We start from the raw sequence: 17346 nt of genomic DNA, 5'->3' as shown, positions 1-17346 counted from the left end.
CCATTTCCCTGCTAATACTGATCCAGCTTCCTTCAGTACCCACATCCCGGGAGTCTATTTAAGAAAATCGCTTTTCAATCTTTGACATTCATTGTATACTTCATGCATTGTCTCTCTTCCACTCCCAGTTCCCATATTGTAACCATAAGTAATTAAGGAGCACAATTGTTATTGAGATATTAATAAATTCCAACTTTGGTTAAAAGTTTGTTACTATACTTTGAGTTCTTTCATACTGCTTTTTTTCTCTCTTTTTAAAAATTAGATATTTTCTTCATTTACATTTCAAATGTTATTCCCTTTCCTGTTTTCACCCCCCTGCTGAATCTCCCCCATACCATCCCTCCTCCCCTTGCTTCAAGGAGGGTGTTCCCCCACCCACCACCCACTCCCACCTACTTGCCCTGGCAACGCCCCTACTCTGGGGCATCATTCACTCTGCTCTCTTATCTTTCTTAACATTTTCTGCTTCTTTCATATATTGGAACACATATGTATGATTTTTTTTTTTTTTTTTAGAAATTTGAGCTTTCCAGTGTATAGCACCTGTTTAAAAATTATTTAGCCATATTATTTGAGTTTCTCAATAAAAGATAGGTGATACTAACAAGGTTGGTTTCAATATGAATGTGTATATGACTGTCCTTTACTCACAGTGTAAACTATTTGAACTTAGAAGTACAGTTGAAATAGTAGCCTATGCAAATATTAATTTCATCTTTACTGAGCCCCATTTGAATTTTAAATTTCCATTCTTTGAAAGAGGCCTACCCTACTTCCTAAGCCTTCCAAAAGCTTGCCATCCTCCTAGCTCCACCTCGTGAGCATTGGCATTACAGATGTGTGTTATTATGCTCAATTTAGAGGATCATCTTTAACAACTTGCCCAAGGTCTCTTTTAGGCTCAGACCTATTATGTGATATCTATGTTCTATAAACATCAAGACACAAATGGACATATCAGTTTTACTTCAACCATGAACAAAGCACCATAAACTTTCATAACTTATAAATTATTCATGTACAAATTGAAAAAAATGGTACCAATATTTAGTTTTCATTATGAGGTGGATTTTATAACTACAATAACCCCATTTTAAACATGTTTAAGAAATAAAACATGAAGAGGCAGGCAGATTTCCGAGTTTGAGGCCAGCCTGGTCTGCAAAGTGAGTTCCAGGACAGCCAGGACTATACAGAGAAACCCTGTCTCAAAAAAAAAAAAAAAGAAAGAAAAAAGAAAGAAAAGAAATAAAACATGAAAAAATGATGTTAAAATAATTGTGGGCAGTTTGAAAACCAGTATCAATATTGAATAATTCCTTTGTACTTGGAAATCCCAAACATGTCCTTTAATATTTCTGTCTTAGTAAGGGTTTCTAATCCTGCACAAACATCATGACAAGAAGGAAGTTGGGGAGGAAAGGGTTTATTCGGCTTACTCTTCCATACTGCTGTTCATCACCAAAGGAAGTCAGGACTGGAACTCAAGCAGGTCAGAAAGCAGGAGCTGATGCAGAGCCATGGAGGGATGTTCTTTACTGGCTTGCTTCTCATGGCTTGCTCAGCCTGCTCTCTTATAGAACCAAGACTACCAGCCCAGAGATGGTCCCACCCACAAGGGGCCTTTTCCCCTTGATCACTAATTGAGGAAATGCCTTACAGTTGGATCTCATGGAGGCATTTCCTCAACTGAAGCTCCTTTCTCTGTGGTAACTCCAGCTGTGTCAAGTTGACACAAAACTAGCCAGTACAATTTCCAATACTGAAATCCAAATATTGCAGAAAGTGTTAGAAGTCCCACAGTAAGGACTGATATTGTAGAATTTATTCTACTTGCCTTCATTAATTTACTCATACAAATTTTAAAATCCTCATTATGTTAACAGAATGCTGGAAATCAGTGCTATATCCTTCAAATTATCGTACTCAAATAAGCTTTCTTCGAACAAATGTCAAAATATTTTTCCCCTGGGAAGCTACTGGTATAGTAATTTATGCCTAGTTTTCATCAATACAGGAAAAATACTCATTTATTAAAGAATTGATGCTGATAGAAAGTGACAGATAAACTTGTATGCTGCAGAGTTTTTGCTTCAATGCAGATGTTTGTGTGTGTAGTAACAATTTTATGTTTGTAGAATTTGGGAGACCTGAAGCAAATGACTTGGTATTAAAGAAGTCTTATTCTCACTGTCCAGATCTTCTGGGCAAAAGAAGAAAAATAATATTTCTCACTCTTCCCCAGTGAAAAATACGTTATGTCCGTATAAGGAGTTTGGACGGAAAAATAACTAAATTCCTACCCGTGTAAATCAATGTTGCTACATTAATCGAGCCCAAGGCACTGACTTGTAAATTATTCTTTGTTTAGTAGGTGTTAAAATTAATAGAATACAGAAGTAATTTACATCTTTTAAATACAGGAGTATATATATATCACCAAAAAAAACCATACAAAACAAAAAAATAAAAGACAGAAACAAAACAACAAAAACCCATGTTACAGAGAAGTGTTCATCTCCCTGACATGTGTGCCCCCCCCCCCATCAGACTTGCTTGGCTTGCATTTTTATAATGCTTGCCCAATTTGTTTTTCTCCTTTGCTTTGTGGAAGGCTGAACATCCCCTCCGGGCAGCAGTCAATACTTTCTGATGAATAGAAAGAACGTTGCTGACATAGCAAAAGCTTCAGGAAACTTTCAAAACACACGATTATCATTATATTTGGTACAAAAGTCTCCAATATTGATAGCAGCAAATGTAATTGTTTTTCTCTCTCGGAGTTTTTTCATTGTCCCAAGTCGTGCCAGTCCTAGCTATAGGTAGCAGCGAAGTGAAAAATCACAGCAGCTAGTCCATTTCTTTGGGTTCATAGCAGTGCCTAGCAAGACTTATTTATTATTATTATTTTGTGTGTGGCTCACATTAAGTTACAATGTAGACCAAACTAGTAGCATTGACAGGATTGGGGTTTCCTTGTCGGGTACTATAAAAACAGCACGAACACACACAAATGTGTGAGCAGGCTTGGAAAGACAAGGCAATCTTCTTCAGTATTGAAGTTAACTTAATAAAGAATGCTACATTTACTTTCCCAGATTCCCTTTCAAAGTGACCTTTTCCTACTGATTTCTACTTTTTATCATTAAAATTAAACAAAAAAAGTACTGATTAGAAGGCAAGTCACGGTAGACATGTGAAACTTTCTTAACACAAGCCTTTGTTCCAAGGGTCATTATAACCATGAAATCTATTCTGACCTGAGGTGGTCACTAAAGCAACAATTTTGGTGGCCATAGCAACCATCTTGAAAGGATGCCCTATGCTCTGTGTTAAGCCCTTAACAAATCAATATGGTGCTACATTATTACTACTATATTTATATTGTTCTCTTTACTGTTTGGATAATAAGACTCTCAAGACCTATTTCAGGGGAAAAAAAGATAGATTTATTGAATTCAGTGCTGACTGAAGATTCAAAATCAAACAGATCATTTTCTGTTTGTGTTTAATGAGATCCACTTGGGGAATTGGCACCAAAAGTGCAAGCGTGCAGTAAGGGTGACAAGACAGAAAGCCAGAACAAATGACTCAAGAGAGAGGTTGCGTCATGCTTTTGGATTTATTTATTTTATATTTTTATCTATGGATGTTTTGTCTGAAAGGGTGTTTGTGCACACGTGCAGGTCTGGTGTCCTGGGAGTCTAGGAGAAGGCACTTGTTCACATGGAACTAGAATCATGGATAACTATGCACCACCACGTGGGTTCTGAAAACTGAATCCAAGTCCTCTGCAGAGTAAGTGCTCTTAATCACTGAGTTGGATCTCCAGACCCCAGGAGTTCTCACAGTTACTCAGTCATCAGAAAACTAGCTCCACAAAGCCAACCTAGATCACGTCTGAATGTGGTACTCCCAATCTTAATATCTCCTATTTGACCTTACCCCTCAGTTTCTGCAACTTCCTCAACACTATAGCAGAGATTACTACGCTTCTAGCATATGACTCCCACAGTAGCAAACTGCACCTGAATAATAGAAACATCATGCTTTATATAACACAGGAGTTCACTTTCCTGTTTTAACAGCAGTGCACAATAAAGTGAATATGCTATCTGGTATGATAAGTAACTGGTTATAACCAGAAGTTACCTTATGGGTCCTCATTTATAAAAAGGAACTTAACAGAAACCAATAAAAGAAATGCTTTCCAGTCAACCTAAAACTTGAATAATTGAGTAATATGGAACAATATCGATGAGTAGATTCCATGGCGTAATAGTTAGCACAATGGATTCGGAATAACATTTGTAACCATGATTCTACAGTTAATATGAAGAAGTAGGAAAGAAGTTTATCATTATTGTGCATGAACGTCTAAAAATGTGAATGTACACTATCCAGCACAGTACAAAAGGAGATAAACTGTTTTGTTAAGTTTACCATATATACCTGTACTGCAAGAGATCGGGTAAACCAACTTGAACTCAGCAGTACCAATGTATCTGTAGAAACAATGTACTCAAATATATTTCCATGTTCAAATAATATACTTAGAGAATACTGCTTTCCTTTTGGTGAGCATTGATTTTTCTGAAGCTTGTTATTAAATTCTAAAATCAAAGACGTCCATTGTAAATATTCATATATATGTGTGTGTATATGTATATGTATGTATCTATATGTGCATATATATAAAGTCACACATATAATACACACACACACACACACACACACACACACACACACACACACACACATATATATATAGGTTTCCCCATTAAAATGTCTGTTGAGATTTAATTAAGTACAATATATCAATGGTTGGAACAATTATTATAGTCTCTTATCCAGTAAATACACAAAATTCTGTGGTTTTGTTAGAAATAGGTTCTTCTTATGTACTTAATATTTTACTACTATCCAACAGATACAGTACATATTAATATATTCCAGAAATCATGACAGAATAGCTCACATTCAGTGTTCTATTTTGTAATAATTTAATATTTATTATTTGGGTTTGTGTTTATGTGTGTGTACATGTGTGCTTGGTGTGTGGTGATTCACATGTGGAGTTCAAAACACAGCCTTTTAGAGTCAGCTTTCTCCTTCCATGATATGTGTTCTAGAGATCAAATTTAGGATTTCCAGCTTGGCAGAAAGCACATTTACCCACTAAACCATCTCACCAGATCAATTATGCAATACTTTAATTAGCAGCGCTCGGGAACTATAATGATGATTCAGTGGATAAAGTTTTGTCAGTCCTTGGAACCTGAGGTCAGATCCCCAGAACCCACTAAATTCTCTAGACAATAGCATGAACCGTGTAAGAGCTGAACAAAACAAACAAAAAAAAAATATGTCAGTAACTCCAAGGAGTGCTGACAAGAATTTCTGGCCACCATGAGATAGCTTGCTTGGTTTCTACAGAAGAGAACGAGATGCTCTTTCAAACTGCAGGGAAGGGCAGGACTGACACCCAAAGTTTTCTTCTGACATCCCTACTCATGCCATAACACCCATGTACCCACACTTAATATACATACAGACACACACACACACAGACATACACACACACACACATACACACACACACACACATATATACATCACAGCATACATACACAAACATAACAGACACACAGACACACACACACACAGACACACACACACACACACACACACACACACAGAATGAATGAAATATGAGCAATTATTCTGGGATTTTTGAAGACAAATGTTAACGTCCTTTGAATGTAGGTTTGAAGCCAGCCTGCTCATGTAGCAAATGCTAGCTGTAAAGAGTTCCTCTTCTATTTCCTTTTATATTGTGTAAAATTTCTGCATATATCTTTTATGAAAGATATGCCTACAAGTGTAATTCAATATATATAATTAGATATCTCAGGCTCCATATAGCAAGCATAAAGGAAATAATGTTATTAGCCTACTACTTGTTTCAAGTGAGTTGAGACAGTATCTAGAAACAAGAAACATCTGTAGTTTAGAGAAATTGGTAGGCATACCCTATCCAAATTTTAAGTATTTTTGGGTTAAATATTCCATTATTAAAATTTGAAATTGTGTGGGTTTTTGTTGTTGTTGTTGTTTTTGTTTTTGTTTTTTTTTTTTGGTTTTTCAAAACAGGGTTTCTCTGTGTAGCTCTGGCTGTCCTGGAACTCACTTTGTAGACCAGGCTGACCTCGAACTCAGAAATCTGCCTGCCTATGCCTCCCTATGCTGGGATTAAAGGCCTGTGCCACCACACCTGCACTATATTTTTACTCTTTTCAGTTCATAGAGTTGAGATCAAGATTTAGCCTAGCACAGTCACAGATATATGACAGTTTTAATTCAATTTGTTTATCCCCAAACAGAAACAGTACAAAATTTTATCTTGTTTTCCTAATCACAATTTTCTTTGAGAGGCTATGAAGCTGTTTTTAATGTAGAAAAATAGATTTAAAATATCAAATATTAACATAGATTTATTGTCATTCCCTTAAACATAATTTCTATGTTGACTTTTCAGTCTTCTTTTTAATTTCCCATGGTATGAATTACATTATTGATTAGAAAGTTGTGGTCTGAGTGCATAATGAAAATCTGTAATGAAAAACTCAATTTAGAAAAAAATTAATATTCTCAATAGTGATAACCAATTTTTTATGTTCATTCGTCATTTAACCTGCCTAGCAGCATTTCCCATGTGAAATCAAAATATTACTGAATTGTGATATTATATAGATTATCAATTAAATTGAAAGAATTACATAAAATCTATCTCTCAAAGGCTAACTCCTAGTGGGATCATACTAAAATGCTAACTTACTAGAGTTGATAGTTAAGTTTGCCAGTGGAGAATAAAACAGTTTTGCTAAAGTATATTACTTTGAAGAATTCATAGAACAATATTTACACATGTATTTGCAGAACTGTATGGAAATTTGAGCAAAAGTATCTACTAAAGCTATAAAAATCCCTAAATTCTTTTAAATTTTATGGAAATTTCTCACATGAATGGCCCATATTTAAGAACTTCATAATGCATCCCTTTTAAAATCTTGTGACTCAGACAACTGACAATTATATGTTTATTTTTTTATGAAAAAGAATAAAGGGATTAATGAATATTTAGTTAGTTCTGAAAGGGTTTTAAGGCTGCTTCAGTTTCACCCAAAGATTTATGCAACCCTTATTACTGTATTTTGAGTCATCATATGTTCATGCCTCCTTCAAACACTAGAACTAATCCATTATTAACAAGAACCCATCTGAGCAAGGATTGTATTCCTTTGGCTTACCCCGTGCTCCTGGGTTCTACGGTGTTTCTATAATTATGATTAGTGTTTCACTATAATCTATCATATAGAGAGCTACATGTATGGACATTTTTGATCAGTTTTTTAAGAGATGTATCCTGTTTGCAAAGGCACAATAAAATTGCATCTTCTAGATTATAGGCAATAAAGATAACAATAAACCATATTTAACAAATCATACTGATACTCTCTGCTAATTTGATTTGGTGGGGGAGGGAGGCATTCTAACATAACCAGTAGTTTCAGGGATTTCATTTTAACTTAAAAACTCTGATATTTTTAATTTATAAATTTCAGACTGATAAAATAGAGTTTTGGAAAACTATAAGACATGCTTGGTTAATGTGTGTGTTCCTATATAAAACACATGGCTTCTTCTGTGTATATTTTTAAAAATTAAAGACTTGCACATTAAAAATGAACACAAGAGCCCAATACATATTTGAATATGTATATGAATATGTGTAAAAGATTTTCATTGTCTCTTTTGTATGATTGTAAACTAGGAAGAATTAGCCAAATACATACCGACATTTATGTATTTTTGTATGTATATAAATTCCAGAAGATATAATGGCGCATATTTTTGTTACTGCTCTTGAAATGTTATGGCTTTTATAATATAGGATTAATGTTAAGCCACATATGGTAGCTCTTCTCTGAAACTACAGTGTTTAGGTGGCTAAGACAGAGACATCCACATGTGGCATATATAATGAGTTCCTGGTTAGAGAAGAAAGCATATGCTGTGATAAGCCATATATATATATATATATATATATATATATAGTATTTGTAGCCCTCATTTTACTGTAATTTTGTAATTTATATATAGATAACAATTTCTCTAATAATGTAAGTTTTCAGAACTAGTTTTCTCTGTCTATACTTACACATTTGTGCTCACACAGATACTATTCTTTTATGTATTTTAAACAAACATACTGAACCAAGGTATGCATTTTAATATTTAATATATACCAAACATACACATTAAATTATAAAATAATTTGGGCTGTACTGACTGCTCTTCCAGAAGTCCCTGTTTCCAATCCCAGCAACCACATGGTGGCCTACCTCTGTCTCTAACTCCAAAACCTGATAGCCTCACCCAGACTTACATGCAGGCAAAAATCAATGCATCTAAAATAAAAATAAGATAATTTAAAAAAGTAAAATTATGGAATAACCAGGTCGAAAAGCACCACATTACCCTCTCTCTTTTAATCAACGTTTCTATATTAAAAAAAAAAAAACATGGAAATTCTGGTTTATCAGAACTGATAATATACTTTTATACCTATTTTTATATGAATTTTAATGGAAACATTTCAGTCAAATGATGCATGATATTTTCAACGTTCTCTAGTCCTCTAGTCCTGTAGAGCATCCCTGTGTATTAAATATAATATTAGTGTAAGTGAATCTATATTTATAGTGAGCATTTTAACTAGATAGATAACTTATCCAATAAATTTCAGGTCAAAATTATTGCTTTTGACGGAATAGTTAAATACATTTTCTTAGGTTTTCCTATTTGCCTGATTGTAATTTCTCCAGGTTCCACAGTTATAGTTAAATGTGTTGTCCCTGAATATAGAGCAGAGGGGTCTGGGGAAATACAGGATGAAACCCTAATACAGAAGCTGCCTAAATCGCTTCTCGGCCTTTTGGCTAAGATCAAGTGCAGAAGCTGCCTAAAATCACACACACACACACACACACACACACACACACACACACACACACACACACACACACATATGGAGAGATAGAGACAGAAAGAGACAGAGAGACAGAGAGAGGAGAGAGAAAGGGGGAGGGGAAGGGGGAGCGGGAGAGAGGTGTAGAGGGAGAGAGGGGTAGGGGGAGGGGGTGAAGGAGGGGGAGAGGGGGAGGGAGAGAGCTTTCTCAGTTAGGAACACTTAGACCTAAGTGAGATGTTCTGTGAAATCCTTAGGGTTCAGGGACTCCTGTGTAAGAATAGGCAGAAAGAGTATAAGAGCAGGACAGGACAGGATGGAGGACACCAACAAAAGTAAAATCTCTCTAAATCAACAGAGCAAAGCTTATATGAACTCCCAGTCTGAGACAGCTATGTAGGTAATTGAGCTTATGTCATGGCTTCTGGCTTACATTCCAGAGAGTGGTAATAAGTGGTGCATGATGCTTGTGCCTTTGGGCTTGGTTCCTTCTGTTTGTTCAATTCTGATGTGTTAGTTTTTATTGTATTTTATTTTTTTAAAAAGACTGCTTATTTTCTAATAAGTCACTGAAAGAGAGTGGGTTCTAATAGGAAGGGCGTTGAGTAGGAAGTAGGGGGAATCGAAGTATTTCTACATTTTTTTCTTTCAAATAAATATGCTTTATAACCTTTACTGTAGCGTTTTTTATAATTCCTTGTTCTGGTGGATCCTTTTCCCATCCTCTTTTCCCCTTTAAGATACACAATTTTTTCCCATGTGAAAATATAACCTAACAAGCTAATGTAACAACAGAAGATGGGTCATTTCTGTATCTTTGAGAGATGCTGAAGTCCAATCAGAGCAGAAATAGCAAGACAAAGAAATGTATTTATTATCATTTCATTTCAAGTCAGTTATAGACCCATAAATATTATAATATGCAAAAATGCATGCCTTTTTCTTTTTTTTTTACAACAAACTTGCTGAACCAATGCTTAGTGTGTGCCAGTATTCTGGAATTAGAGATACAATATTATACTAAGTCTAAGACACTTTTTCCACATTGAAGAACACCTCTGACAGTTACCAACTTCCAAAGTTTTTATTCTAGTTAATGGTCTGTGTTTTTTCCCCCAACTCTTCCTCTGTCTCCCTCTCCCTCTCCTTTCACCCCTCCCTCCCTCCCTCCTTACCTCCCTCCCTCCCTCCTTCCTTCCCTCCATCTCTTCCTCCTTTCCTCCCTTCCTCCTTCCTCCCTTTCTATCCCTCCCTGCAGTCATGTGTGTGTGTATGTATGTTCTCTTTGTGTGATCTGTATTTGTTTTAAATCTTGCCCTTTTATTTTGACTAATTATAATAGCACAACTTTTCAGTGCTACCTGACTGATGAATTTCAGCAGTGTACCGTTAGGTTTGACAAATATTGAGCTGATTCCTAGTTATTCTACTCTATCACTTTTACTTGGGGGCACCCAAAGCCTCACTGTTCATCATCTCAGAAAAGTTTCTGATATGGTTTTGTTCATGTTTGTTTCTTTTTTTCCCCAAAAATTATTTTTTCTCCTGTAGTAAATCCTATGGGAATAAGGTCTCCATCCTTTGCATCTATTGGTCACTATAGCAACAACTTTTCCTAGACACAAGGTTAAGTGCTTTGTAAAGATTACACATTTAATTTTCTAAAAAATCATAGACTAGACTGTTGAAAAATGTTAATCAAAATCAGAAGACTGTACCCCTGATTAATATTTTGATTAAAATGTGTTGGGAAGCATTGTGTCATCATCGCTGAAGAAGGCTTTTATTAATGGTCTCAAAACTAAGTCGAAACAACTTGTTTCTTTTTTTATTATATTTTTTATTATATTCCATTGTGTAAGTGTATCACATTTTCATTATCCATTCATCAGTTGCTGGACATCTAGGCCAAAAAGCAACGAAGAAGAATGAACAGCTATTTCTTTTTATTTTTTTTTAATTTCTTAAATATTTTTATTAGATTTTTATTAGATATTTTCTTTATTTACATTTCAAATGCTATCCCAAAAGTTCCCTATACTCTCCCCCCTGCTCCCCTACCCACTCACTCCCACTTCTTGGCCCCGGTGTTCTCCTGTACTGGGGCATATAAAGTTTGCAAGACTTAGGGGCCTCTCTTCCCAATGATGGCCGACTAGGCCTTCTTCTGCTACATATGCAGCTAGAGACACAAGCTCTCGGGCTACTGGTTAGTTCATATTGTTGTTCCACCTATAGGGTTACAGACCCCTTAAGCTCCTTGGGTACTTTCTCTAGCTCCTCCATTCCATCCTGTGTCCCTTCCAATAGGCGGGTGTGAGCATCCACTTCTGTATTTGCCAAGCACTGGCATAGTCTCACAAGAGACAGCTATATAACTCAAAATTTCATTCTCCTTGAAAGCTTGCCTAACTCTTAATTATGTGTCAAGGTAGCTTCAAATATCATCTCATTTTGAGATATCAACTTTAAGGATAGAATATAGAGGCCTGGGACACTGGTGAAAACACTATGACTTTTCTCCTGGCTAGTCATGTTATTATAGTAATAGTTTTAATATCATGTTTTAAAATTTAAATTTAGTATGTCAGTTCTTGATTTGCAAGATTTTTTTATTGAGTTAATATAACTAAATGCTTGATAACTGTTCAGGTTGACAACAGTTTAATTTTCAACTCTTTCCTCACTCCAAGATAATGATCTTATGGAATTTATACTTCTATTACAGAGCTTATAGAAATTTTGGCTGAAAGATTTCAAAATGTAGCCATTAGTGCCCAATAGATTGTGGAAAAATAGACTATGGAATGAATTAGCCTAATTAATATCAAAATTATATGTGACAGAATTCTACAGTGATTTCTTGACATGAATACAAACTGGGTGGCTGGTTCTATTTATTCTTTATCACTTGGCATAAAGAGTAAACGATTTTGTGACTATAAAAGAATTGAACTTGTGTTCATTGACTGGTACCTCATAGTTTTATGTGTTTAGCATTTGAGTCAATCAATTGAAGGGAATAAGCCCATGGAGAGAGCTTTCCCAGTCTTGTTAAAATTCACCCTAGTTTAAGACAAATGTGTATCAGATCAAAGCAGGAAGAGCTCTAAAGTAGACTGAGGTTGGAAAATAAAAGTTAACATCCAGGTAATAGTAGGGCAGGATTGAATCTGCTGTCATTAATAAGCAATTAGCATAGCTCCAAGTAGCCCATTTATATACATCTAAAGTACCTCACCTAGATCTATTCTGATAAAATCTACCAAAACAACAACAACAAATCCTCTTAAATATGCAAGAGTTCATTCTCCTTCAGCTTTGGGTAATCACAGTTTCCTGGTTTTTGTTTTGTTTTTGTTTTTGTTTTTTGTTGTTGTTTGTTTTGTTTTGTTTTTAAATTGTCAGAAGCCTAAACTCCCTAAAGAAAATAGAGGCTAGAAACTTCTTAAATATTTATTAAAGGCCATGAATTATTACAATCTTCGCTTTATCTTCTTCAATGGTTATGCATGAAGTGAGTGAAGATAGTTTCCTTAGACTCAATGGAGCATCCCTGTGGACAGATACACTGCAATTATATTCCTTCCAGGATTGCCTCTTCATATTTTTAATTAGTGTACATAGCACTCTTTAACATTATAAGTGAAAAGATGGAACAGCTATTTTAGAAAAGAGGATATCTAGAGATTAACTTAAATTCACAAGTGTTTGTTTTGAGGGGCAGTCTAAAAACATTCATCTAATGACAGTCAACAAATTTCTTATTTACAGAGATTCATGGATTTATAAGTATGCTTCTTTTGCCTATTAAGAATAGCACAGTGAAATTAAAAAAAGCATATATGAAATCATGAATAACATACCTTAAAGGAAGAAAACATTTGGCAGTAAATGGTGTAATTCATGTGCAAACTCACACAAGAGTTTTACCAACTTAAAGCATTGGCCATCCTCGTGTTATACACATCTATCTTATGTTTTGGAATCTTAACATCTCATTGTGGTGAAAAGGAAAATTGGTTGTAAACAGCCTATGTTTGTAAAATGAAAACTGCTACTATACCAGGTTCTGTCATTCAACTATGGATCATGATTTATAATACAGAGTCCTGTATTATTGTATCTTACTATATTTAATGCCTAGAATAAATGACAACAAAGAAGAAATCTGAACAGACTTAAGTCAAGAATGAAAATAACAACAACAACAACAAAAACCTTTCTAAGGTTTCAAGTGCTTGCTGAGAATCTGTTGGACTAACAACACACTGGGCTGCTGCATTCTAAAGAGAGTTATGAGTTGGTGATTTAGTCCACAATAGTCTTCCCTAAGTAGCATTTTTTTTTTAATTAAAAGCATTAAACAAGGGGAAAAAAGAACAAGATTTAGATGCAGCAAATACATATGCATTGCTTCTTTGTATAATACTAGTTATACTGTGGTACAGAGGTCACTATATTTGACGAAGTGGCTCAAATATGATTAATTGCTTATTAAAGTTCAAAAATGACATAAAATCAAACATAGTTAGAACATGCAAGCTGAAAAGAAGGGTGAAGACCATTCACTGACCTTTATGCCAAGAGGAAATAAAATCAATGCCAAATAGTGCACATAACTAACTCAATTTTATAAAGATTGGACTGAGCTGAGCGAAAGCTTTCCCAACATCCATTGTAGTATATTTGAAAGGATGCAAAATTGTCCTTAGGGTACAAGATTATAGTATTGCATGTAGCCATTATATTCAGCCACCAACAAAAGCACCTAACATGTCCATTCCAATATCAAAGTCATAATACCTTCATATAACATCTAAAATTGATACTGAGCCTTAAATTGGATTTGTAGTGGTCAGTGATTATTACTGGCTCATATACGATTGTGCATTTTCCATTGAGTGCCAGATATAATCAACTTGGTTTCAGCCTCATATAGGAAACACATGCATTGTGAACAACACAATCACATTCAATGTAGTAATACGTTCACCCCAAGGGTAATGATAACTGAGAAAAGAAGGTTCACATCTGTTTCATTCTCAGGATCACAGTGAAGTACAGAAAGTGAAACTGAACAAAATAGCCTACACATTTCCTCACACATTGTTTCTAGAACTTTCTTCTCACTCCTGTGTAGAAGAACATATACAGCAATATTTATTTAGTTGCAGTGAATTTGTATAAGTTATTTCTACGTAGTAATGCATGATAATCCAGGACTCTTAACTTATAGCAAGGGATGCAAGAAGAAAGGGAGAGGAGAATAATTTATGAATCTTAAATTTATTAATACTAATAACAAATCACTATACAGTTTGTAAAACATGAAAAATCCCTGTAGCATTATTATAGCACCTACTATGTTCATATGCTGTAGATTTCATAAAGTATTGACTTGTCCAAGTATGAAAAGCTGGGGTGATTAAATCCCCCAGTACCACAAAGGAAAGATGAATATCAAGATAAATAGCTACTAGTAGGAAATAGAATACATTGTCATAACTCATTCCCACATTGCAATATTGTTTGGATCTAATTAAAACCTCCTTCAACTTCTAGGGGAAGATTCTTTTTTTCCTAAGTTTTGCCTGTTCAAATTTCTTGACATTTTGCTAATTTCACTAATTGCTCATTGACATTATGCCTATTATTCCAGAGTTAATTATGGAGCAGTGATATAGACATTAAAGGGAATGAAAGCCGCAAAATTGTATTGATTCTGCTCTTAATGGAATGATTCTTCTTTAGGTGAAGATTTATGTAGGACATACTGTAAAAAAAAAGTCTCTCTGAATGAAGAAGGAAAGCACCAATGTCAAATCTGTAAAGTTGCCTATCATGTTCACTGTATTTACGTGTCTGGCATCTAGCAGGTTTTTTTTTTTTTGATGATTTATAAGTAACAGTCTGATTTGTGTATTTGTCTAGTTATAAGGATGAAATATGTTCCAGACATATATTTCATAATTATCTGAAGAAAATCAGGTTCATTGTGTGTGTTTGTGTTGGTGTAATTTATGTTTGTAGTTTGATTTCACACCTAGGGGGCTAAAGAACATTCTCAGTTCCTCAGACTCTTCCCAGCTTGTGCTTTCAGACAGGTTCCCTCGCTAGCCTGCAGTGCACCAAGAACTCGGTTGGCAGTCCAGCAAGCCAGACTCAGGAATTCTCTCCCTCCACTCCACCAGCACTGCAATTGCAAGCACAGTGCATGACTTCTGAGTTGTTGATTCTGATGATCAACCCAGGTCTTCAGGATTACTATGCCGAGCCTCCTCTCTAGCTTGAAGGGGAATTTTTGATACTTACCTTTTATTTTCTCAAGTATTTTAAGATTTAGCCACATCTAGATATTTATGTCTTTTTAGATCAAATAGTATTTGTACTGTCTGAAAAAAAATTTAAAATATAACAAACTTTCCATCAATGTCACATTTTCATTTATTTTATTCCCTTGATATAGCCATGGTATTGTTTAACAGTGATGCTCTGTGTATAGTTGAACATGTATCATATACTGCCGAACTAATATGTTAGAAGTGTTTCTACGGATTTCTATTATATACAGTAAAGCTCACCAAAACAAAGACAATTTAAAAAAAGGACATATATTGTTCATATATTGTAGTACTGTGGGTAGTTGCCATTGAAGTATTCTACCTTACTTCTATTACGTGCACTTCCTTTGTTGTGTAACTTTATAGTTTATCTCATCAAGGGCATGATTCTAGTGCCCAATAGGTGGCTCTATTGGTTAGTATAGTGGTTGCCTTAAAATGTGAGAATTTGTGCTTGATCTGTAGAACTCACACAACAAGGTCATGTACAGTGACCACACATAGAACTGTGGTGTTACAGAGGCAGAAAGAGCAGAATTTCTGCATCTCACGTATAGACACTATAGCCCAGTGATTTTGAGTCACTGGGTTATGACCACTTTGGCATCACATATCAGATATCCTGCACCTCATATATTTACTTTATGATTCACAACATAATTACATTTATGAAGTAGCAATGAAAATAATTTTATGGTGGAGTTCACCAAAACATGAGGAACTGTGTTAAGGGTCACAGCATTTGGGAGGTTGAGAACTATTGACATAACCTAATTGATGAGCTTCAAGGTGATAAAGAGACCATGTTCCAAAGTTGATTGATAGCATTTCTGAAACATGAAATTTGAGTTTGATTTCTGGGCTACATACAAAGAGAGATGTATGTGTGAGTGTACTCACACATATATCCTCTTTTACACACATGAACATACAGAGGGCCCTGATTTCCAACCATGAACTTAGTCTGCTTTGCAAAACATATTCTTGGGCTGAAAAGATGGCTTAATGGTTAAGAGCACTGACTGCTCTGTCAGAGGACTCAAGTTTAAATCTTTGCACGCACATGTTAGCTCATGACTGTCTGTAACTCCAGTTCTAGGGGATCCAACACAGACATACATGCAAGCAAGACACAAATACATATTTTAAAAAACCCATGTTCTCATCAAATAAGCTCACTATAATTAAGAATATACAATTTCCTCTTAGAATTAAAAAAGAAATACTCCCATGGTTTACGTATCTTTTCTGTAACATGGTCAAACATTCAGTATGTTGACACATGAATAGAAGTCATAACCTTCTTAATCAAGGTTACCTTAAGGCAAGTATCTACTTCACAATTCAGTAGCTCTTTCCAGATGAATTGCTAGGCCACTTGAGAACACTGAAGCCTAACCAAGAGTGGCTTAGGCTACACGTTGACTTATTGAGAAAAATGATACTGAGTCCCTAAATTATCAGTTCTTTCAATGGTACTTGAAGGATTTCTTGGGGATCTCCAAAACCTTCTCAGATGAATAGAAATATCAAAAATGTTTTTGTGCTGAAAGGGCAACCATGTGTTTTCATTCTTTCTCTTGAAGGAATATGTTATTTCTGCACATATATGGTGTTTTCTGACAATTGTATGAGTATTGCTTTCAAGATGTAGTGAGTACGCATCTCACTACTTCAATAACAGATTTATGAAGATGCTCAATGGGCTGATACTGGACTCTGATATGTCTACCACTTGATGAAAATATTCTTTTGTCAGTCTGAGAAACCCAACTCGATTTATTCAATCAGTGTTCTTTGTTGGGTGTTTTGCTATTGCCTTCTTGACTGAGATTTGTTTAGTTGGAGTAGTAGGCAGGCAAGAATTACGGAATAAAATCACAGATCTCTGCTCTATGATATAACAAGAAGAAAGATGAATCATATTTACTTCAAATATTTGGAGAAAATCAGATGGTATTTGCTACA

General features: G+C 35.1%; 1 protein-coding gene across 11 annotated transcripts in view; it reads right to left on the bottom strand.

The window, feature by feature from the left end:
- The window catches only part of Mgat4c (MGAT4 family, member C), a 710365-nt gene that overhangs the window by 22385 nt on the left and 670634 nt on the right, over window positions 1–17346 (bottom strand). The window lies entirely within an intron of this gene.

Source organism: Mus musculus, chromosome 10 (genome assembly GCF_000001635.26).
Source record: "Mus musculus strain C57BL/6J chromosome 10, GRCm38.p6 C57BL/6J".
Taxonomy (NCBI): Eukaryota; Metazoa; Chordata; class Mammalia; order Rodentia; family Muridae; genus Mus; species Mus musculus.
Note: the sequence above shows the minus strand (reverse complement) of the source record. Positions and strands in the feature narration are given on the sequence as shown.